Below are 26,427 nucleotides of genomic sequence, written 5' to 3'. Positions count from 1 at the left end.
CATGTGCAGGACTTATGTCTGTCCTTGCTCAAAGCACTTGAAGCACGCCACTTGCGACTCGTGTATGCTGAGTAGGCACACTGACCAAGCTACCTTGATCTTGTCGACTGCAATCGCCTTGTCCCCTACGGAGAGCTTCACCGTGGCAATCTGCGTGTCAGTATGGCCCTTTCGCTGGAGGATCGATGCATATGGTGCGGCTGCGAGCTCTTCTGCGTCGGCAATCTTGTCCAGGTTGTTACACTGGAGAGTTGCCATCGCTGCTAGAGCTCTTACCTGTACTTTTTCGCCAAGTAGGTACCTCCTGGACTAGTGCTTGTAGGATGCGCCTTTCCTGACCGCACCCGTCTTCAGCACTAGAGATGATTGTCCTGGTGCGTCGGATGCTTTTTACATCCGCGCCCAGTGGTGAGAGACGATTTTCGCCTCGCACGGCCTTCAGCACTTCGGCATATTTATCTGCCTCGGTTTTGAAGACCAACGCGTCGCTCCGTTCGCGCTTGCGGGGTGGTTTCACCTTTCTCAACTTATTCCTCTTTCCAACCTTAATCGAAGGGTTCACCTTTCTCTTGATCTGGTTGACCACCACTCTTCTTGGGATTGGCTTGCTGGGGCTTGGTTTTCCTGCTCCTTGCGCGTTTCGCAACCGGCTTGGTAGCCTGGTTACTGGCCACTCCCTTCTCATCCCGCTTTGGCTTCGCGCCCGTTTCTACCGGATGTTTCTTGGGCCGTGACTTTTCAGCAGGCTTCGACCATGCAGCTAGAGCCGTAGGGCGGCTTGACCGTTCCGCTATGGCCTCGGAGAGCTGCATGGTATCGCGCTGCATTGTCGCATTACCCGCAAAGAGGAAGCTGTCCGTTTGCGTGGGCCGTTATTCCTTGCTCGCGTTTGCAGCTCTTCGTTCTTTTACCAGGAGATCGTACTTCTTTTTGGCCTGAACCAGCGATTTGCGGAGCTTCGGCAGGCCCTGTATCAGGTCCTTGCTGATGTTGCTCCGCGGGCTACACTAGCGCTAAACAGCTCCGCCGGCTAAACAGCTCATCCAGCTGTTTGGCAACTACCAACATTTTTGGTAGTCCGCTCCTGTTGCGGTTCAGCGCCCGCGTGAGGTCTGTACCGGTCATCTGTGTTTCTCAGTTGGCACTGTATCGCTTCGTGCGCCACACTTGCTCCACTCGCACCCATTAAACTACCCGCCGTTGCCTCACTGGTGGGTGAACCAGCCCCAGGGAAGGACTCTTCAACTGTTCGCTCCTGTAGTCCTCCGGAAAGTAGGGAGTTGGTGTCCGGCCTTACGAGCCAGTCATAAAAAAAGAATTGCAACGCAAGAAAGATTATTTTTAAGTTTATGCTTTCCTGCTTGATGAGCATGTTAGTTTGCACCAAGATGCATATTAGACTGATGAACATCACGGGTGTGATAAACGCTAAATCATATCGCTAAAAGCATGTCAGCATAGGTCAAACGACTGGTCTGAAATTTGATGTTCCATTATACAACGCACATCCCCACCCCATTCCAGGAAGAGCGTTACAGTAATAAAACGACAGCACAGACAAACAGACGTAACACCTTGAACGATTTTCATGGAAATCCATCGCCCAGTTTACACTACCGTCATCTGGTGGAAAAGTTGCACGAATCACTGTGTTGTGCAATATCGTCAACAGAAAGCGCTAGTGTGAAACGTCAAACGCATAGAAAAACGATGGTTGTGAAAGCCACAACTATGAAAATTTAAAATTATTGTTAAAAGCGTGGTCGATGGAAGTTTCGCAAGTGTTACGTCTGTTTGTCTGTGACGACAGGTTCCAGGAATATACCTAGTAGGAATAGTGAAAAAAAAGTGACAGACTTAAGAAAATTATTCATTTTCGTCCACAGTGCGACGGCAACCTTCGTTTTGCACTGTGCATTGACATTCACCACTGACTGTTACTATTTTTCTACTGCCAGTGTCGTGTACCAGCTCAGAATACGTTCTAACTTGTAGTTTGGTCAAACGCGTTGAGTGTGATCTCGTGAGGAGTCGTTTTGAATGGAAAGCACGAACTCTTCATTATTCCCATACCTCTTTTACGTGTGTAGCCATTGGGATTGCGTGTCAGGTTGCATCCCTAATGGGGTATCGGTGGAAGGGATAGAGAGGATGATATTGAAGATAGTGTGGCATGCTATACCAACCACTAAGCTACTGTAGTGGCCCGCTGTTAGAGAAATGTATCAGCTTTGGTCATGGTTTCTACTGTTATTTTGGAAGAGAACTTTTCATTGCGGTTTTTAGTAGTCTTTTGTAATGACTGTATAAAACAATCTGCGGAAATTAGGAGATCGTGTAATTAAAATTGAACATATCTAGAGATGCATTGAAGGTATCAACTATCTTTTGTGAAATGACCTCGAATTTATTAATGCAGGCCTAATGCCTAATATAAAATTACATCCTGGCGTCTAACCTAACAGTCAACATGGATTTTATTCAATTCAATCATTCCAAATCTACATTAGATGGTCCTAATCACCCACCATCACACAGGGGTAAAGTTACGGACACCCGTTGAACCTCGTGAGAGAGGCTGAATTAGAAACGCTACCGTAGGTAATCGTTCACTCATGCCGTGTATCATACAGGTCGACGTGTCAGCCCGGGCAGCTTAACCAACTTGACTCGCAACCACCTGACCTAACTAATGTAAGCCGGCTGGTCGAGTCGGATGATACCGAGTTCTAGTGGCAAATCCAATTCCATAGATGGATACCGTTGCACCAGCAAAAGCACCCCACTATGTATCCGGTTCGCGTAGTTTATCGTACTCTTCCAGAGCGGTCAAGGACCACAAGGCCGCTAGTTTCAGTGCCTCCGGGTCGTTTTCCACCTGAGAGTGCTGATGACAGAGCAACCACACTCTGCCACCATTATACGAGTAGGTATTCTGCCAGCTACTGCATGCGGTGCGTAGAGTCAGGTTGGTGTTCTCCTGGGTGCAAAACTTCCTGCTTCGGGATCAAACTATGCGGCACGGGAGAGAGGGCCCCACAGGAACCACCGCACGTTTAGCTCGCTTCGGGTGTTTCGTGATATGTGAGCTTCAGCTCGCGATATTGTGCGGTTTTCCCCAAATGTTGTTTCAGCCTACCGTGCCGAAACCGACGAGAACAAGCGACGAAAGCACTCCTGACGATTTGGGATACACAACACATGCAGCGCGGCTCACAGCAACAACACGGGATGCATAAAATATGTGGTGGGATTTAGTTTCGAAAAATAATTTAATTTAATACTGCCACGCTTAATTGCGTTCACACAACTTTGCCACGCTAAGCTCAAACGTGGCGTGGAATAGAACTGCGGTCTTGTGCCTCTGTGCATCATGGTTGGGCGGAGTTGATTTCGCTGACGCACTCACAATGGTGACGAGAGTTGGTTTGCGAGTTTCGGCGGCGTTTGGTGATGCAATACGCAAATTGCGGCCAGTGACTAAAGCCGACAGGAGGGCCTGTTCCATTTGACTGCGCTGCTGGGATGTTCGAACAATAATTTCAAATTAATTTCTACGCTCTCAACGCGAGGAGCAAGTTGAGTGCTTGTTTCGAATGAATAAAATCGCAAATGCTCTAAGCAGATTACGAGTTTAATTCAGGTAAATAATTTGTGGATACGGATAACGTATTAAATTATACCAGAATTCTATTTGGGCAGGAGAGCGAACGTGATGGATTATTTGTTCTTATGGTATGATAAAGGTACTTGTTACTTGTTAGACTACAATTCGCTTCGTTTAATCTGACCAGCCCATTATCAATTCGCAAGTGTCCATACGCATCATCAGTGGAAAACGAGCCTAGGTATAATGGGCTCCAGAAGAAACTGTAGTCAAAAGAGATTAACCCTACATCAGATATGCCATGCACAAAACGCTCATAAGATCGGTGATTCTTTACGGATATACGACTTGAACCATGCTCAAGGAGGGCTTCCCGAGCAGAGGAGAACAGTGTTGCGAAACTCATGCTCACGAGAAAAAAATACTCACTCACCTTACTCATTTGTGAGTAATGCTCACGCTGTGAGTTACTCACGTATGAGTATACTCACGCGTGAGTAATGACGTCAGACTCTCGCGTGAGTATTACTCACTTGTGAGTAATACTCACGCGAGAGTATGACGTCATTACTCGCGCGTGAGTTACTCATTTTACTCACGGTGAGTTTAGTGAGTAAGTTATTTTTGTTGATTTGAAATGATGCTTTCGTTTGTTCTGTACTGCAATGGTGATTATTTATATACTAGGCACAGTTTTCGAGGAAAGGTGGATCTGCTCGAGAGCTTTGGCACCATAAGCTAAAACTCTTATTGTTTACCTACGCATGCAAAGTAATATCATCAATTAGGAAATCTCTATATTTCGCCACACTTTGTTAAGGGTATAACTTTTTTTGCAATTTCTCATCGTAATAGGCTGTTTTACCTCACGCAAGTTTGACAGGAAAAGGCCTACTTTCCCACACACAATTAAAAGTGCTGTAATGGTTCATTACAGCACTGATTTGCGTTGCGTAATGAACCATTACAGCACTGTTTTCTGTTTTGATCAACTTCTTGATGCTTTCTGGAAGCAGTTTTGAAAAATTGTGACAACTGCGCAGTATAACCTGCTATGATCATACTTTCTTAAACATGACTATGAACATCAGTGTCCAGCTGGATGAAAAAGTTTCGTTAAAAACTATCCTCAAGTGGTAATTTATGAAATTGCAAAAAACGTTGTACGCAACTCGGTGCAGAACTCGATTTTTACAGCACTCGTCGTAATTATCCAACTCGGCAAGCCTCGTTGGATAAATGTACGACTCGTGCTGTAAAAATCTACATTCTGCACCTTGTTGCGTAAACTACTATTTCGCATACGTCGGGTCACTTTACGGTATTCAATAAAGATGTTTGGCATATATTTACCTACATTCAAATTCAAATAAAAATTGGTAGGGTCAATTACAGCATCTCGTAGGTCCAAACATTTAAAACTTTTCTTTTCTGCATACATTTGATCGTTTTTTTTCCATATGGCTAGTTTCTATTACTGTGCAAAAAGATAGGGCATGTAATGGCCAAATAGTGGTTTCGCTTCAAAATTACTTGAGCAGACAAGTAAGGAAAAAAGTTTTACACTGGTAACGCCTCCCTTGTAAATCTAAAAGAGCTGTAGTTTTTCTGCGCGGAAAAATAGTCCGTTCTATTATTCCGTAAGGAAAAGTAACGTTTTTCCTCATACTAAATACTTGATCAGTTTGTAATTTAAAATTTACAAAAAACAGTAAATTTACTTGAGTGCTCTACTTTCGAACATGAAACTTACACACTAAACGCACCCAGCACAGCAAAAACCAGCAAAACGAATTGTTGATTTTTAAGCAATTTTTTGCTAGAATCCGGTACAATTTTGTGCCCTATTGCTGGATGTTTCATAAAAAAGTGCTTAGACTTGATAGAATTGGAACAAAACTTATGGGTGACAAAAGGAACAAATTCTGAAGGAATATCATGAGCTTTTTCAAGTCTTAGTTTTTTTTTTCATATAAAGTTGGACCACCCTAATTATATGAGCCTCGGACCTAAAAAGAAAAAAAAATTGCCGAGCAAATTAATACCAGTAACATGGCCAGTAATCACACCCAGGTAACCAATAAGCAGCTAAAATGGTATTAATTCAGCACTATATGCGCCTTTACAGCAGGTCATTAAATGCTAGTCTGCTGCTATCGAACTGTCAAATCGGCTACCAATGGAGCATACCACACGATTCCGTAAAATTACTTTTTCTTAATTGCTATCTCTGCCAACCCCCTGAAGAAAGCGTTAGTTCTTGAAGCTGCCGCCTTTGGTGGGGTGTCACGGGCTCGTTTACAAAATTTCAGCCTGCCTTTCAATCTGCTACGTGCGGAAGCGAACTTCGTCGTACGAATTATCGTGCATTTGAGAAACGATCGTTTACACATTTGTTCAATGCGTTTAGTGTTCTTTGTTAAATTTACAAGACGCACAAGCATGAAAATACATTTCGTCCATTTAAAACAACGCTGAACTCAATTATATGTGAATGTCACGCCTGCACTAACAGAAAAAAATCACTGTTTTCAGCTCAATGCAACCGCCCATTCAAATCAGCACCACGTCCTGCACCAAATTTTTGGCTTCACGCCAGTTATATGTGGATGCCAGCCATTTCAGGGGATTGATCTCTGTCTACAAGAGGTTTAAGGCTCAATTGAAAATGGCATATGTTCCAAAACTAGAAAAGCACTTTTTCCCATAACGATCCACAAATCGAAAAAAAAAGAATGTCCAATTGTTTATTTAGTCCATTATGACAATCGGACACGCTGGTTTCGTTCACTTTCTCGACATTCTGGAGAAAAGTGCTTTTTCAGTTTTGGATAATATGCGATTCTCATTTGTGCCTTAAGTTCAAACAAAAGCCCTCACGTTGAGCTATTGGGCTCAAAGGGGACCTCTTCAGGACCGCCCTTAATGGAGCGCTTAGAACTAGCAGTAAGTTACAATTCACTAGAATAAAAAAATAACAATAGAATTATTGACAAGCAACCTTGTCTCCAATAAAACATACCGTTTTAATGTTTGATAGGATTCCAAGCCTTTAGATAAATTTTAGATTACCGTATGAATATGAGTAAAGCATACTCGTGAGTGAGTATGTGCACGTCAATACACACGAGTGAGTGTGAGTTATACAGCGCTTACTCAAATGTGAGTAATACTCACGGTGAGTTTAAGGTGTACTGCTCATACTCATGAGTGAGTTTGACTAGATGTGTGAGTACTCGCTCATTTCGCAACACTGGAGGAGAATAGCAAGTTAATAACTACGAAATCACATAAGCTGTTTTTATATTCTGTTTTGTTATTATTAAATTATCAAGGCACAGTTTTTCCATAACAAATGTTGTTGGACAATCTCATTTTGTTATAATCAAGTTATTGATATACATTAACTAAATAACATTTAAATAAGGGGCTGTCCATAAACCACGTGGTCATTTTTTTGGGACATCCTAACCCCCCCCCCCCCCCCGCGTGGTCATTTGTCCATACTATTTTTTTTATTCGTCCATACAAAATGCTAATTGGCCGAACCCCCCCCCCCGCCCTCATGACCACGTGGTTAATCGACAGCCCCTAACATGTTTTGTTGAAGTACAGGTTTAGTTATTGTTGTACTATTGATCAACTTATCAGCAATAGCACAACAGTAACAAGTTTTGAAATCACAGCAACAATTCGACAATTATGACCTGTCCCTTTGTGTTGTTCCATTTCTGTATTCAGTTAAGAAGGAAATTTTTGAAGGACTCCTTTTAAGAACTCCTTAAATAATTTTCGAGTAAGTTCTGGAGGAACCTTTCGATAAATCCCTGGAAAAGTCTTCAAGAGAACTCCTTGCGCAATTTTCTTAGAAATTCCTAAGGTAATTCTTCTGAGCAATTTTTAGAATTCTTGGCAGAATCTTTTAAAAAACTACTGGAGAATCCTTCGGAAAAACTCCTGGTGAAATCCTCAAAGAAATTTTAAGAGAAATCTTAAGATGAACTTCAGGATTCTGGATCACAGGAAATACTGAAGAAATCCTTGAAGGGATTCTATGTAGGATTCTGGAGGAATTTCTAGGGGAGTCTTTAAAAATCCATGAAAGATTCTGTCGAAGAACTCTCGGAGAAATTTCTGGAAGATTTTTGGAGCCATTTATGGACCAAATCTGTCGACAAATTTCTGGAAGAATGTTATGACAAAGTCACTTGATAAACATAAAAGGGGTTTTTGACGGAATCCTGAGAGAAATAAATAGAGGAATTTTAGAAAAAAATATTGCAAAAATTTCTGGTGAAAGTCCTGTAGGAATCATCAGAAGAAGTTCAAGATAAATTATAGCAATTTTTTTAAGGAATCCTTGTAGAATCCAGGAGGAATATTCGACATAATTCTTGAATCCAGGGAAAATCGGAGAAATTAAAACAAAGTTTCCAGAAAAATTGTAATAATCTGTAATAATTTCCAATGCATCCCAATGTATCCCAAAAAAATCTGCAAAACTGTTGAGCATTCTAAAAATTCTTCAGTTTTCATGCTGAAAAAAAAAACAAAACAAAAGCCACAAATTGCTATCGACGATCAAACTTTTTCGAGTACACGTGTTGATTTCCAAACCGTGCTCCGAAAACAATTAAAGTAAAACAGTTTATAAATTATAGGTGGAAATCGAAGCTCGTCTTATTTGATAATATGGAAATTACTAAAGTTCGATTATCTTGCGACTTCAAATCTCTTAGAATGAATTAAAAGCTGAATATAGTATTTTTCGATGATAGATGAACCTCATATTCGAGTTTGTGAGACAAAGCGAATAATTTTATATAATGAGTATTATAACTTATTTAATAACGAGTTCGATATCATAGCAAATTCTGCTCTCCGATTAATTATCAATAACATATTAATATCAAAATTTGTTATTGAAATATTTTCCGATTTCGCTGTTATTAAGTTGTTATTGAAATTAACAAAACAAGTTATTGAAATGGTTTTCCAGGAACATTTTTTTGTTATGGAATTTGTTATTTTGCCGCTTATGACATACAAGTTTATAACACAATATGTTATGGTAATAACTTAGAAATAATTGATTTTATTGTTCAGTTATTTTGTCCAAATAACACAGCTCCTTATGCTGTTGTTATTCGCTTCTGCTCGGGTTGCAAACACTTCAAGTGTTCGAGCGACGAGTGCTAATACCGATCTTTGGTGGCGTGCAAGAGAACGGTGTGTGTATTGGCGTAGCTAGGGGGGTTCCAGCGGTGCCTGGCACCCCCTAGAACAAATTTGGCATCTCCTACATTTTTTCCCTGACAGTCACCTAAAATTTAAAATTTCGCACAATAAATTCCAATATTTATTAATGGCACATTCGAATAAAACTTAAACACACCCAGAATTACTTATATACATACCTGTTGTACGTTTTGGCGTTTTGGATATTGGTAAGAACAATCAACAGACTTCTCCATGGATTCCTCCAGAAATACCTTTATCTATTCATACAGTGATTTCTTGAAGGATTTTTTTTTTCGAAATTCTTACTATGGTGCTTCTTGGCATTCTTCTAAGGATTATTCTAAAAATTTCTCTTGCGATTTTTTCAGGAATTCCTGGTGGATCCCTTCAGAAGTTCCTCCAGTGATTCTTCCAGGAATTCCTTCAGAGATTCTTCCATAAATTTCTCATGAAATTCCTCAGGAGCTTTGGCCTTCCTCCGGGAACTGTGGCTAGGATTCCAGCAATTTCTCTTAGAACAAAAATTCTCACTGTGGTACCTTCAGGAATTCTACCAGGGAAGTTCATTCGAAAATTCTTCCAGAAAGTCACCCTGGGATTTTTCTAAAAATCCTTTCGGTGATTCTTCCAGAGATTTCTTCAAGGATTTAACCAGGACTTCCTCCAGAGGTTCTTCCGGAAATTCCACAGAGGATTTCTCCAAAAACTTCTATTGGCCTTCCTCCATGAATTCCAGCTGAAATTGTTCAAGCAATTCCCATTAGGACTGCTTCAGACATACTTCCAGGGATTTCACCTGGCATACTTACTTGTTGCAATACTTTCGGGAAATTCCTGAGATTCCTCCAGAAATTCCTCCTGCGATTCCATCAGGGATTCCTCCAGAATATTTTTACCGATTCTTTCAAGGAGAAGTGTTGGTATTCCTCCAGGCATTTGTTGGTTGAACTTCTCTTAGGATATCCCCGGCATTCCTGATTCTAGGATTTCTCTAAAAATTACTTCTTCGATACCGTCCGGAATTCTAGGAATACCTCCAGATCCTCGCTTCTCAAACTCCGTTTTCGCGGCGCACCAGCCTCTTGCAGGCTCGCTAAAAGGAATAGAAAAAGCGAGCCTGCGACACGTGGGGGCGCCACGAAAACTAATTTTGGGAAGTGCTGCTCCAGATATTCCAGCTAGGATTCCTTTAGCAATTCCTGCGGTTCTTCCAGCTATTCTTCCTTAATAAGCTTTCTCCTGGCTTTTTTTGCTGGGATCTTGCCGAAATTTCTTTGGTTGTCCTACCAGGAATTCCTCCAGAGATTTTATTCAAAGATTCCTCCAAAAATTCCACATGGAATTCCTGCAGAAACTCCCTTTGGCCTTCCTCCAAGAATACCTCAAACAACTCCTCCTGCGGTTCTTCCAGCAATTCCTTCAGAAATTCTTACTATGATACGTCCAGAAATTCTTCTAGTGAAGCCATTACGAATTTATCCTAGCATTATAGCTGGAAATCTTCCTGACATTTCTTCAGAATTTCCTCCTGCGATTCCTTCAGGGCCTTCTCTATAGATTCTTCCAGAATTCCTCTATCGGCTCTTGCAGGGACTTCTCTAGGCATTCCAAAGACTTTTTCTTTGGATTCACCCAGGCATTCCTGATGGGGTTTCTCTATAAATTCCTGTATAGTTCCCTCCTGCCATTCTTCCTAGGATTTCTGCTGCGATTTCTACAATGACACACCCCAGCCCAGAGTCCTTTTAAGAATACCTCTCAAGATTTTTCCTGTGACTTTTTGAGAAACTTTCCAGTGATTACTCTAGGAATTTTTATCGAAGATATTTTATCCAGGGATTCTCTCATAAATTTCTCATGGGTTCTACCAGCAATTTCTCCTAGGACTCCTCCAGAATTTCTTACAGTAATATCTCCCGGAGTTCTTCTAGAAAATTTTCTCCGGGGTTCCCTTTAAAAACTTGCTGGGATTCTTCAAGGCAATATTTCTAGGAGCCTTGCAGACGTTTTTTCGGTGTTTCCTCCTGCAAATCCTAATGGTTTCCTGGGATTTCTCCAAATATTTCTTATTGGACTCTTCCTCTTGGCTTCAACCTTCCAGGACGCGCGCCATCAAGAAACCGAAACTGCACTGCGCTCGCGCTGTATACGAAAAGCGATGTTTTTTGGTAGTGTTGTACTTTTTACAACAGCGCGCGCGCTGACGGGTTATCGACAGCCGTTGAGGTAATTAGGCCAATTATTTTTAATTTGCTCAATGATTGTTGTGAACTGCAGTTACTTGCTTCCAACATTTTTATCGTTTCAATATTAGGCCAGCAGTGCCCCAGCACCAGAGCTACAAGTTAAATTTGCAAATATTACCAGACTCCAGGAGTCCTCATGACAACGCATTGGCGAAATTACCCCAACTTCTTCTAGGATACCTATAAAGAAAAAAATCGGAATGATCTCACCCAGTACCATGTCGTCGGATGACCGCTACCACTTGTAACATTTGACTAATGTTTCAACCTAAGATTTCTTAACCCTCTAATACCCAAATTTTTGATTTTAATCTAAATATCATTTTTCGTCATCTAAAATCGATTTAAACATGTTTTGGAAGATGATTCTTTTCAATTCTTGATTTCGTGAATTTCAGTTTATGATTTTTCTAATTTTTATTTTTGAACATCCCCACACTTTTATATTTTTCCTGGAAGCCAATTTGGGGAACGGATTTTTTGAGATGAAAACATTTTGAGATTTTATGACTATTGTTGAAATATTATTATTTTAATTTTTTTTCACGGAAAATTTTATTTTCCGTGTAATTTTAAGGAAAATAATTTTAGAGTGTATTCAATTCCCTTAAACTGTTAAACTAGGATAGAATGATTTGGGAAAAATTTAAAATATGTTAATTGTAGCGATTCAATACAAAATAAACAATGACTTCTAAAAGGTGACTAAAACATCAATTTTTCAATGATTTTTCAAAAATGTAAATACACTTTAAAATACACCAAAAACCTTTTAAAGATATACAGAACAGTCCTAAATATCAGCCAAAAATATAAAAAAAAATATTTTCCACGAAACAAAAATTACAAAAATGCTCAAACTATACCCCGTCTAAAGGCGGGATTGGGTATTAGAGGGTTAATTTCAGTGTTCGATTTGCTATAAGAAAACTATGATTGAATTTAAATGTAAATTTTACGCACGAACCTAATTTGGATTATATAATATTTAATAACAAACCATTATGGAAGTCCACAATACACTTTACCTTACTAAAATGTTTAATGTAATACTAGATTGCAAATTGTCGATAGGACATTTCGAAGTTAGTTACTCACATAGATTGCCTCTGCTGCTCGAAACACACTCATCATTCAACTGCTCGACGACATGGGACTATTTGTGGGGCCAAAACTTCGACCATACCATTATACCATCCACGGAATGATATAGGGTATGTGTTCCATCAGTAATCTTATGCTCCCATATTCATCTTATTCGAAAACAAGCGATTACGGCACCGATTGATTCCGTTATTTTTGTTTTCATGGGTGCTCACTCCTAACAAAAAATACAAAAATAACAAACAAAACAAACAACGCTTCAATACTTTGTTTTTCGTAGGATGAAAATGGGAGCCACATGCTTAATAAGGGAACCAGTACCCTAAGCAGAATAAGTAGAATCGGATGATTATCAGCTGATGCGTCCAAAACTTCTACCTATAAGATATATAAGCATGCCCAGCCCCAGCATCGAGTCTCTTTTATCCTGGGAACCGAAGTATATCGGTGAGTGAAGTCCAACTAGTGATTTTTACTCGCGAATCTAAACCGAAAGTTCTAGTTCTGGCAGTAGTGATTGATATCACGAGGAAGTTTAATGACATTTTTCGGAGTATATTCTCCTCAAACTTAGCTCGTCCGAACATTAAAAGTGAGAGTCAGTGCTTTAAGTGACCGCTTTGCGGCAATTCTGGTCCTCCTAATCGCCAAACGCTGAGGCCAGTGTATGATCTAAGAGGTCGTCTTCCGGTTCTACGTCACAAGTCGACATAACAGGAAAACTTTATCCGAAAGCTTAGTGAACCGCGTAGTTAAGGTGTCGCACGACGAGCTAAGTGTAATTCCTCTCGAATAGACCGATAGTGAAGTGTTTCCGCTGCCAGAAGTACTGAACGGTCGTCCGCTACCATACGACCAAGCCGTACGTTACCACACGGTATAGCACCTTGATATGTGGCCCTGAAAGGGTGAAGCGATCCAGAGTAGCAGCATTCCAGTGACCAGCAGTGAAGCGATCCTGTATCACGTGGAGGACCCTATGACGAGGACATCGGTGTCGAAGCAAAGTGAGTGAATCAAGAGTCTTTTTCAATAAACTGAATGAGCAATAGGAATAGTTTCAATAAATTTCTTGGATTGGTATTTCCATTAGGGGCCGTCCATATACCACGTAGACAGCTTGGAGGGGGGAGGGGGTTAGCGAAAAGTCCACGCTTGTCCACGGGTGGGGGTTCGTCAAATGTCCACGTGGACAACATTGACATATAAATTAGGAAACAAGAATCTACAAACGAAACAAATTATGTCTGACAACAAATTGTCTTTTACTTGTAAGTCAAGGAAAAAAAAAATAATGGTATTGATTTACAGACTAATTTGTTTTAAATTATCAGAATTTATAGGGTATTGGTTCCCTTATTAAGCATGTGGCTCCCATTTTCATCCTACGAAAAACAAAGGAATGAAGCACTGTTTGTTTTGTTTCTTATTTTTGTATTTTTTGTTAGAAGTGAGCACGCAAGAAAACAAAAAGAACGGAATCAATCGGTGTCGTAATCGTTTGTTTTCGAATAGGATGAAATTGGGAGCGTGAGATTACTGATGGAACACAAACCCTAATTACTTAGTTTTCTTCATCGAGGAATATTCTGGAAATTTAAAATGGATTGTAAACCATACAAATGTTTTTTTTTTTCGAATGAGTGTAATCAGTTTCATACCTTTTAATTCCGCCCTAATTGCTTATCCTTTGACAGATACGCGTATTTCGACTACCACGTGTAAGCTTCCTCAGTGTCGGATAACTGACAGGTATTCTGCTTAGAGGGTTCGAAAAGTCGATCATACAAATGTTGGTGTTTCAGTCAGAAAATTTTCATCGAAGTTCTGTATGGATTTTTGGAAGTTTCATATCAAATGTTTAAACTACTTGAAAGTTTCAAAATACATTTAGGATTGCAGGCTTATCTCAAAATCTTTTTGTTGTAAGTTTCTTTTAAAATTTAAGATGTTTCTAATGGATATTAAAGTCTAAACCTCAGCAATACAATTTAGTTGTTGTAAATCTTATTTTTTGTAAGAATCTAAGAAATATAATCTTATCTCAACAAAAATCTAAGATTTAAAATTACTTTATCTCAACAAAACAATTAGACAATCGGCGATTACACAAAAAACACCAAATGAAGAATTTTCCGTTTGACGAAAATTTTTCACCAACTGGAGCAAGAATCGAACCCACACTTTCAAACATTAAGCTGAATTAAAAACAATGTTGTAGGTATTTTTTTTTGTGCTACTTGTTTGTATTATATTTAAACCTATAGAATATTTGTATTTTATAAAGTTTTCAATTATGATGATTTTGTGGCTATATCGGTCTCTTTCTACTCATAAGTATAAGGGAGTAGAGAGACCGAGTAGAAAGAGACCGATATAGCCACAAAATCATCAAGTTAATTATAGAATACGGTCGATAAATCAGTACATGATATGAAAAGTTTGGCTCAAAAAGAAAAGTGTTCTATCTAATAAGATCGAAAAAGCTAATAGGAAGAACACGCCGCGATATAGGCATACTCCTATGAACGGAGTGCGAATTCCGAAAAAGCTACCGATCGATAGAATTTGTGATGAAAACAGAACAATACATAGGCAATCGGGTGCCTGAAACTTTTGCCAGTCTTGGTAAGGTGGTATGAACTACCAACCAAGCCGATCTGTTTAAAAGCACAGGTCGCATGGCAGAAGTTTCACGCATTCGATGTATTCGTTCAATACATGGCCTACTTGCCTAATTTCACCTTCTATAAAATTTTCACACTTGTTCGCTACCTAGCGAATTCTATCATATCTATCATTTCATTTCATATCAATCCACTTTGATCTCTACTCCCTTATACTTATGAGTAGAAAGAGACCGATATAGCCACAAAATCATCAAGTTAATTATAGAATACGGTCGATAAATCAGTACATGTTTTCAATTATATTTAAGACATTTTTTACGAAGAAAAAAAAACAATATTTAAAAATACTTTTTTAAAATCACTTTTTCTATTTATTTAAGAAATATGAAAAAAAAAAAATTTCGGATGTCCACGTGGACATTGGGGGAGGGGGGTAGGGGTCAATGAAAAGTCCACGCTTGTCCACGGGGAGTGGGGAGGGGGTCAAAAACCATGAATTTTCTGTCCACGTGGTATATGGACGGCTCCTTTGAATTTTGCTATTTGATTCTGTGCGAACGCTGAAAGAAAGTTGTTTCAGGTTGAGAACTTTACAGGTCTGTTGCAGGTGAGTACTCCCGAGCACGTGTGCTGACCCTGAGAGGCAAATAAGAGGTGAGCTGGCTCGGGACGTGACGATTACGTCCATGCCATAGATGCGTGGGCGTAATCGGTAGTAACACACTCCTTGACTCCTTCAATTTTCTGCAATACTGTTGGCTACCAAGTATGCATTATCACTTCACGAGGGAGGACAATGTGCACCTGCCCTAAACACGTGGCGCTTTTCTCTTTTTGCTTCGAACAATGCAACGCGACCGAGATCCCCATCGCAACTGCCCCAAACACGCGTCACTTTTCATTTTTTCCGCCGATTAATGCCACCCGATCGAGATCTCCATCACAACTGTCCCAAATACACGTCATTTTTAACTTTTTCCTTAGAACAATGCAACGCGACCGAGATCCCCATCGCCCCATGACCCAAACACGCGTCATTTTTCAATTTTTCCTATGAACCACAAGATTGATGTTGTCGACGACCTTCAAAATGTGGTTTCTTACAGGTGGGTGTCCTCTCAGAGGCCTCCAAAGTGTAGCCCGCTAAGCGGAATAAACTTCCAGGAGACTTCGTTTCCTGAGCACCAATCAAAATTTTGCTGGTGATCAGTGGCTTACACCTTCAACATGCAGTAAACTGTTAAGAGCATACGAGGCACCTATGGGGGCAGTGAAGTTGTCAGAGTGGAGCTGAACCATTCAGCGACGTACGATGAGACGACAGAGTGTAGCTAGGAACGCAGGAGTTGACAGTGACAGGTTGCTAACTAGCTCGATGTGGACAGTATCGGTTGGAAATCAGACGAAAATGGCCGCGTAAGCTTTCGGTTTCGTAGTTGGATAATTCTCGCTGAAACCAGGCCGCCATTTATATAAAGTCTAGGAATTGAATTTTTTCTTGTTTATTCGCTAGAAAATGACAAAAAAGGATGAAAACCACTTTTGTTAGGTTTAATTGATGGGACCATTGCTTGCCAAGGAGCTGACAAGGTGACAAAAATAACGATTTTTCATTCCGTCGATCCCATTATCGCACGATCAGATACGCGCGCGAGAATGTATAGGAAAATAGAAGATTCGCTCACATTTTCATCGTTATTTTATTGTTGCGGTCAATGCTCACCTAAATATTTTAATGTTTTGAAAAGCTTAGACTCTCAGTTTCCTAATGATGAGCTCAGATTTGGGATCGGTGGGTAGGGGTCATTCAAATATGACGTCCATCGTTTAGGGGGTAGAAGGGGTTCGAGAAAGTGTAACATTCTATGTAGTAGGTATACAAAAAAAGCGTGACAGAGGGGGGGGGGGCAAGGGGGGGGGGGTAGGTCTAAAACTCCCGAAAAATTATGAATGTCATATTTGAATCGATCCTTGCGAACACAGCGAAAATCGCGATTTAATGACAAAATTAAAAATGGCGGCCAAATTCAAGATGGCTGCCAAAAAATATTAACTACAAATGATACACTTTCCCTTCATAGAAATGTGTAGTTTTATACATGTTACAATATGAATTACCGTAATCCGGGGTCAAATTGATCACTTTAAAACAACTTTTAAGTATAACATCAGTGGCAATTCAAATATTGCCAAAAGAATTTCTGTAAAACCAGTACCCAGTGGATCTCCATGGAACCATGTGACAGAATTTTGTTCAATAAATTTAAACTTTAAATTAAGTAACTCCAAAAATAAAAAAAAAATGAAATGTCACTTTGGGGCGAAATTGATCAGTATACAATTAAGCATCGGTTGAAAAGGAAAATTTGCTTCTCCGCTTAATTTTGCTCTTCTAAAACCGAATAACGCGTTTAAAATCTTACAACTAGTGAATTTAATACTTTAAATGCAAAACTAAATTTTGAAATTTCCCCCTTAAACGCCTAAAGATAGGCAATTTCATTTGAAACAAATGATTTCTAACACAATAAATGACTATTTCATCATAAAATAAACTTTGTTTTGAACTATTTCATGTTCTGAATAGCTACATAACGTCCCAACCAATGCTGCACAAAAATGTTAAAACAGAGAATTTACGACCAGTCCTATTAACAATCGATTGTTCGGTAGCAATGATTTCAGCTAAATGAGAAATACATTGCAATTTCTTCAAAAAAATAAGGCAAAACTAACTTTTTTCTAAAAAAAAAAAAGTCTACACTCATCTCTAGACATCTACGAACCAGATGACGTAAAAAGTTTAAGATCATTACGACGCTTAAGGGTTCCTAGTATGGAATTACAATGTAGTACCCGAATGATCAATTTCACCCCGCTGATCAATTTGACCCCGGTTTACGGTATCGAGATATTACACGATAAATTAGGTGCAATTTGATGAAAAATCGTCATTTTTGTCACCTTGTCAGCTCTTTGGCAAGCAAGGTGTCCATCAGCAAGGTACCCAATCAAAGTGGTTTTTATTTCTTTTTTATCATTTTTATTTTGTAGAACGGTCTACAATAATCGACCCCGCACACGAAAAACAGAAGCGTCGGCGTAAGGGTGCTATTACACTCTTTGCCCAGACGCCAAATATTTGACCAGTTTTGACAGATAAATTTTGGCAGGTTGTTTGGCTCTGTTTGTCCGTATTCGTTTTTCGAGAGTGACAAATATTTTTGTTTGCCAGGTACACCTTGGTCAAAATTTAACTGTCAAAAGTGGTCAAATATTTGGCATTGGTCAAACAGTGTCATACTAGCTTAGCTCGCGAGATCAGCAGATTGGCTGTGCTATGCTGGACAAGAGTGGGCTTGGATCGGAAACAAATGTGGCTTTGGTGGACGACAAGTATTACGAGATTTCTGCCGCCAAGGATCCAGAACTTCTGGTGGCGAGACCCTATTTTGAGTTGCGGACATGTGTGCAGTAGACTTACGTGTAATCTGCTAACCAGTAGAACAGACAGCGGATATTTGACGGACAGAACTGTGGGGTGTGAACAACGATAGTGTCATTCCCCTTGCTGTTTTCATGCCAAGAGATTCTACCTACTTTTGGATTAATTTTAATTGCTCCTGGCAGGATCGCCAATGTGAATATCGCGTTACTTACCGGAACAATCCGCTCCCAGTCATCTACTACAGCAGAATCACTTGGCATTGTACGGGACTCACGATCAAGGCGACTTACTCCGCCAAAGCTCCACTCGTCAATGAGGCAGCATCACTCTGACAACCTCAGCATGATGCTTGCTGTCACTGATGCTTGCTAGGGGAAGGACAAGCAAAGGGAATGACACTATCGTTGTTTACACCCCACAGGAACAATCGGGTATTTGGATAGTGCGGATTCTCGCAGATGACCACCGAGACCGACGCGGACAGTACTTCACCGTCCTCTTCTACGAAGGGTTTCAACCACAACCACTTTAGTGCTGAAGACCTGGCAACACGGTCTATGTTTGCTAGGTCCGACAGCTCCTCAGCGAATGTTTCGTGCTATGCCAAATACTAGAGATAGAGAAGATGTTAAGCGTGGTGGAACTCAGCGGTGGTGAGCCGTTGAATAAGTAAGTGAAGGATTAACGCAGCGGTGTCCGATCCGGAATGTGCTCGTTCAGACGGTACAGACAGTGACTGCGACTGCAGAATTCGAAATGCTAATAACGCCGCGAATCGCTCGGCCACGAAGCTCACGAGATTACCCAAGAAATCAATTTAAGAACAACTTAACATTTTTTTCTTTGGATTGCTTCCGAAATCCTCCATTCTTTTAGAAAATCCTCCAGAAAAATCTTTCGGGGGATCTTTCATGAATTTCTTCTGAAAGTTTTTCAAGAATATCTTCCATGGATTGCTTCAGAAATTCATCTGAAAGAGGAAATTTCCAGAAACTCCCCAAAGAATTTATCTACAAAAGCGTGCATGTATTTCCTCAGAGAAATTTCTCCAGATTCTTTCAGAAATCCACAAGAATTGTTAAAGGAAATCACGCACGAACTTTTTCAGACATGTTTCCAGCGATTTGTTCAGAAAATCAAAACTTCAGGATTCCGCCAGAAATGTCTGCAAGGATTTATATATTCTAAAGAACATAACTATAAAAATTCTTCCAAAGATTCCTTCAGAAATTCTTCCGAGGGTTCCTTAAGAAATTTCTCCCCAGAAATGTCTCCAAAAATTATTTGAGGTAGATTTCTATGGGTTCCTTCAGAAATTTCATGGAAGATTGTTTTAGAAATTCTTCTAGGAATTCGTTTAGAAAATCTGTGTTAAATTTCTCCAAGGAATCTTTCAAAATTTTCTATAGGAATTAAAGATTCTTTCATAAATTCTTTCAATGAAGTTTTCCAGGGATTCCTTCAGAAATTTGTACAGATATTTCATCAAGAAGTTCGCCAGAGATTTATTCAAGAATTGTTCTAGGGATTCGATTGAAAATACCCACAGGAATATGTCTAAGAATTTCTTCAATGGGTCATCTGGGAAATCATGCAGGATTTCCCAATTTTAGCATTACTTCTAGCAGTGGTTCAGAACTCTTCCAAAATTCCTCACTTTTCTAGGAATTCCACAAAATTAACAAAGAGTTTTTTTGCAGATATTTCTTCGGGAATACCTCCTGGGATTCTTTCACGAATTTCCTTGGGATTTCTTCAGATATTCATCTAGAGCATAGTTTCCCAAACTGTAGGACGCGACCCCCAGGGGGTCGCCAGCCTTCATCCAGGGGGTCGCAAGGTACATTCGGATATTTTACTATAACAGACAACAAATGAGGAAATTTCCATGGTGGGTCGCGAAAAGTACGTCTGCTGGCAAAAGGGAGTCGCACACCTGAAAGTTTGGGAACTTATGAGTTATTCAGTGAAGAGTACATCCTGGGATTTCCACAGGGATTCTAGTGAAGATTTCTTCTGAAATTACTTCAGGGATTTTTTTTTCAGAAATTCTTCCTCGTGATTTCTTCTGGAATTTATTTTAGAGATACATCAAACAATTGTCCGCACATCAAATTTTTCGTCAAATTATATTTTTATTCAAATGTTCATAACTTGTTAGTACGTCAATCCAAAACGCTGATTTTTTTACCAATTATAAACCATATATTGAAGCTTCATTGGTACAAGTTATAGAACTTTTAGTAAAGCTTGATGGTTTATTAAACAAAATTTCAATACTCTATATTTATTTATTTATTTATTTATTTATTTATTTAATACTCTATATTTCGAAGAATGTTGGATGCAATATTTTGAGAGAACTTTTTTGAGAGAACACTAATACATGAACATTTAGTACTCAATCTTGGGACCTACTCTGCATATGTGGTTTAGTAGGTCTTGTATAACATTATTACATTAAGGCCGGACGGGACGGTGGTTGAATCGTCCGCTATTGCTCTGTTGCTATTAAGATGCAAATCTCAACATCTACTTCATATTATTGGCTAGAAATTTGATCGTTCATTTGCTCACTTGTGGTGCACAATCGACTAAAGTTTCAGCTACGTCAGTGCAGTGGAAATTGATATTTGCATCTTCAAAATCGCGAGGCAAATTGTTAGAAAGAGAGGGAAGATAGGAAAAATTACACGTCGTCCCGTGCGGCCTTAAGAAAGTTTCAAGAAGTGGAAAATGACACTTTTAATGATCAAAAAACGATAAATTACTAAATTATATTTGAACAAATACAGATTTTTCAAATTTTTTGTATGTAGTTAATATAAAACTTCAAACATAGCTGCATATGAAAGCCTTAGGTATAAGCTATAACACATCAAAAAATGAAAAAGTACATTGAAATATGGTAATTTTAGCCGACAAAAGTACTGTACGGACAATTTTTTGATACACTGTACCTTCAAATACATCTCAAGAAACTTCTCCAGAATTTTACGATCTTTTCAGTAAGTTCAGCACCCTTCATAAATTCCTATTCCTTTTTTTTTCCTTAGAAATTTCTTCCAAAGGTTCCTCCAGGAACTCCTTGAGGTTTTTTTCTAGGATTTAGATATTTTGCCAGAGATTTTTTTCAGAAATTCTTTCAGAAGTTGTACAAAAATAATTGGCAGAGTTCTTGAAAGAATTTTTGAAGGCATTCCTAAGAAGTATCTGAAGGATTGTCTCAAAGAATGCCTTCAAAACACCTAATGATTTCTGAAAATATCTCTAGAGGATGTCCCAGATGATTCCCAGGAAGAATACTTGAAGAAACTCATTAAGACACCACATACATTCCTAGGAAAAGAAACTTCTGTAGGGATTCTGGAACCATGGACCATGGAAAAATTGCTTGGGGAAATATCTGGAGGGATTCCTGTAGAACGGATTAAGAATTTCTGAAGAAATTTGAAGAAATTGTAGAAACGATACTGCATTTTTTTCCATTGAATCTTCAATAGAATACCTGAAAAAACTGGAGAATCTTTGGAGAAATTCCAGAAAAAAATTTTTGGAGATAAATTCCAGAAAAAAATTGGAAGAATCTCTGAAGAAAAGGCAGAATTAATCTTAAGCAATCCCTATTTGTGAAAATAAAAATCCTAAGCAACATCTGGAGGAACCAGTAAAGCAATACCAGATGAAACTTTTGAAAATTTGATACAGATATCTCTAAGTAAATGCCTGAGAGAATCCTTAAGCAATACCTGAAGAAACCTCTGGGGAATTTTAACAATTATTTTGAAACAGGGCCCCTGGAAAACTTCCTGAACTTCTACAGGAAAATCCTAGGGGAATTTTTATAAGAATCTCCCAGTATCTGTAAAAAAATCTGGCATTGCATCTTTTGAAGAAATCTTTGATGCAAATTTCGAAAAAAAAACTGTTGAAGAAAATTCAGATAACATTCGTGGAAGATTTTGTTTTATAAATATAAAATACCCGAGCAGAGGCGAATAGCAAGTTAATAACTACGAAACCACATAACCTGTTTTTATATCTTATTTTGTTATTATTAAATTATCAAGGCATAGCTTTTCCATAACAAATTTTTTGGACAATCTCATATTGTTATAATCAAGCTCTTGATATACATTAACTAAATTATATTAAAATAACATGTTTTGTTGAAGTACAAGTTCGTTATTGTTGTACTATTTATCAACTTATCAGCAATAGCAAAACAGTAACAAGTTTTGAAATCACAACAACAATTCGACAATTATGACTTGCCCCTTTGTGTTGTTCCATTTTTTGTATTCAGTTAAGAAGGAAATTTCTAAACGACTCCTTTTAAGAATTCCTTAAATAATTTTCGGATAAGCACTTGGAAGTTCTGGAGGAACCTTTCGATAAATCCCTGGAGAAGTCTTCAAGAGAACTACTGGCGCAATTTTCTCAGAAATTCCGAATGTAATTCTTCTGAGCAATTATTAGAATTCTTGGCAGAATCTTTTGAAAAACTCCTGGAGAATCCTTCGAAAAAACTTCTGGTGAAATCCTCAAAGAAATTTTCAGAGAAATCTTAAGATGAAGTTCAGGACTAATGATCACAGGAAATTCTCGAGAAACCCTTGAAGGGATTCTATGCAGGATTCTGGAGGAGTCTTTGAAAATCCATGAAAGATTCTGTCAAAGAACTTTTGACGAAATTTCTGGAAGATTTTTGGAGTCATTTATGGAAGAATCCATGACCAAATCTGTCGACAAATTTCTGGAAGAATTTTAGAGTTTTAGAAAAAAAATATTGCAAAAATTTCTGGTGAAAGTACTGTAGGAATCATCAGAGGAAGTTCAGGAGAAATCAAAGCAAATTTTTTGGAGGAATCCTTGTAGAATCCAGATGGAATAGTCGACATAATTCTTGAATCCAGGGAAAAATCGGAGGAATTAAAACAATCTTTCCAATATCCCAAAAATTTTCTGCAAAACTGTTGAGCATTCTAAAAAAAATCAGTTTCTATGCTGAAAAAAAAACAAAACAAAAGTCACAAATTGCTATCGACGATCAAACTTTTTTAAGTACACGTGCTGATTTCAAAACAATTAAAGTACAACAGTTTATAAATTACAAAGTGGTGGAAATCGAAGCCCGTCGTATTTAATAATATAGAAATTACTAATGTTTGATTATCTTGCGACTTCAAATCTCTTAGAATCATACGCGCCAACTTGTGACGTAGTTGGGGGGGCGAGGCCTCTCAAAACCAATCAAATTCGGAATATTTCGACGCAGTTCATCTAATTTAGGCATATTTACGTGAAAACTAGTGCATTGAGGTGAAAAAAAATGAACTTTGTCCAATTTTGGAGAGCTTCGCCCCCCCCCCAACTACATCACAAGTTGGCGCCTATGCTTAGAATGAATTAATTTGGTCATCAAACTGCGGCCCGCGGGCCGCATGCGGCCCTCGACCACGTTTTGTGCGGCCCGCGAACAGATTTTCAAAAGTATTAGAAAGTGGCCCACGCATAGATTCCATAATCAAAATCAGAAATTTCACCATATTTAAAAACTTTCATGAGAATGAATATTACCTCCTGAAATTTTGCCAATATCATGTAGAGTTTTTCAAAAGAAGTAAAATTTTTAAAGTCTTACAAACTGTAAAAGAATACTTTTTTGAATTTTGATCCGAAAATATTTGAACGGTGTGTTTCGCTCAAATAATAAATACACTGAAGTTTTTTTTACACGGTCCGTCCTAAAAAACCGCGTTGTTTCAAAAACCGTCGTAAACAAATCTCCCTTTTTTCAAAAACACGAGTAAAAAAGTCAAGACCACACTTGACTCAGGACCGTGACTTGACTTTTTTACGACGTTTTTTTTTAAATAACGCGAGTCAAAGAGTGCTGGGACAAAAAGTGAAGTAAATATATGTAACGGCCTTGAAATAATTTACATTTTGTTATTATCGGCAAAAATCCTTGTATTAGATATGTTTCATATTCGGTACTTCTACCAGGAAACCATTCCAAAAAATTTATTGAATTTTTGCCTACAATTTCTCTTAAAAGATAGTGTTGCTTAAACTTTTGGAATTCCGCTAAAAGCTCCAGGGATTGGGCAATATACTCTTCATTTCTCTTGTGGTGGATACGGTCCTGCAGCAGCGCATAAAGTGCTGATAAATAAACAACTCCAGTTAATGTAAAACACAAGCTCAACATAACTGCAATCATACCACCCGGGCGATGACCGCCCAAGCGATGAATGCGATTATGCTGAGATTGCACAAAGGGTCACGTAGCCACCACCGAGGGAGACCCTAAGTTAAGGCTGAATTATGAATAAAGAAGCAATCGTAGTCGAACCACTAACTGAACGCGTCGTTATTACTGATCACGTCCCTGACTAATTAAGGGGAACATAGCACTCTCGCAACACTTTTGGTGATTTTTTTAAATTACTATTCAAATCGACTACAAATACTAGCACACATTGCTCAGAAAATCATGTCTGCAGGTTTTTCCTCATTTGATTCCTAAGAAATTATGCAAGAAAAACATAAAAAATGGATTTCCACAACAGTATCTCCACGCAGTTTTTCGGAATTTCTTCCAAACCCTGAAACCCCAGCACATCATTTTAAAATTTCTCAAAATTCACGAGAAGTCACAAAAAATTTCACAGTTTTTTAAAGATTTTTCCAAGTAAAATAAAATGTCCTGATAACTTCAAGTTGTTTGGTTCTTTGCTCGTGTTCAATATTAAAAAAAAATCATGTTGAATATTGAAAATTGTTGAAAATATCCTGTTGAATTACTTGCGGCCCGCAGTCTCTTTTCAAAATTCAATTTTGGCCCGCAAAGACAGTTAGGCTGAGGATCACTAATTAAAAGCTCCAGCTACAGTATTTTTTGATCATTTGAAAATATTTCTTACGTCAGAGTTGAACCTCATGTTATTTTTGTGAGACAAAGCGAATAATTTTATATAATAAGTATTATAACTTATTTAGTAACGAGTTTGATATCATAGCAAATTCTGCTCTCCGATTATTATCAATAACATATTAATATCAAAATTTGTTATCGAAATATTTTCCGCATTCACTGTTATTAAGTTGTTATTGAAACTAACAAAACAAGTTATTGAAATGGTTTTTCAGGAACATTTTTTTGTTATGGAATTTGTAATTTTGCTGCTTAAGACAGACAAGTTTATAACACAATACAGTCAGGTTTTTTTTTACGCGGGGGATACGTACCGCGTAAAAAAAAACTCAGTTCAAATTTCGAAAAACCGCGTAAAAAAAGTCTCACCATTTCTCGACGAATCATGCAAAAATAAGACGATGAAATTTTTTTCTGTATGGAGTTTTCATTTACGCGGCCGCGTAAATCAAAACCGCGTAAAAATAAACCTGACTGTATGTTATGGCAATAATTTAGAAATAATCGATTTTATTATTCAGTTATTTTGCCAAAATAACACAGCTTCTTATGCTGTTGTTATTCCCTTCTGCTCGGGTAGAATATAAAAATGTTGGAGAAAATTGATAGATCCTGAAAGAATCCCCATTGGCCCTCAGGTTTCTACAAAAGTAAAATTGACTCAAATCTCCTTAAAACATCCTGACTTCTCAACTGATTTCTTGCCAAGCAAATATTTAATCTTCGTCAATAAATCTGCGCCCATCCTAATCAAATTAGGTCACATTAATGGAATCCTATTTTCGTATTCTACCATTCCCGACTTGATTTATGCTATGATTCGGTTCGTTAGCAACGTACAATCCGAACAAGTAGTGCCGAACAGTTTGAACAGACACATTTAGTTGGTGCTTAAGCGTTTCCCGGTGGCTCAACATCCGAACGGGAAGAGCAAAGGCTTCAAGAGCCAAATTTATTTTAGATCGCTATCAACTGCATTCCAATCCCACTGGTCACTGACGACCAGCCACACACAGTGGATGCATCCCTCGGTCAGTCGATGGCGGCGGTGCACTCGAGCCAAACACATAAAACACACATGACACAATGGCCGAATCCTTCATTTTGGGAGAATAGGGAGGTACGTGAGCGAGCAGGCACTGGGGAATAGCGTGGCCCGTTGTTATAAAGGGCGGAAAAGTTCGACGAATGTTGTGGGAGATGTTTCTCTA

General features: G+C 38.7%; 1 protein-coding gene across 4 annotated transcripts in view; it reads right to left on the bottom strand.

Annotated features, from left to right (window-relative positions):
- Nucleotides 1–26,427, bottom strand: part of LOC109414804 (uncharacterized) — a 240,542-nt gene that overhangs the window by 26,066 nt on the left and 188,049 nt on the right. The window lies entirely within an intron of this gene.

Source organism: Aedes albopictus, chromosome 3 (genome assembly GCF_035046485.1).
Source record: "Aedes albopictus strain Foshan chromosome 3, AalbF5, whole genome shotgun sequence".
Taxonomy (NCBI): Eukaryota; Metazoa; Arthropoda; class Insecta; order Diptera; family Culicidae; genus Aedes; species Aedes albopictus.
Note: the sequence above shows the minus strand (reverse complement) of the source record. Positions and strands in the feature narration are given on the sequence as shown.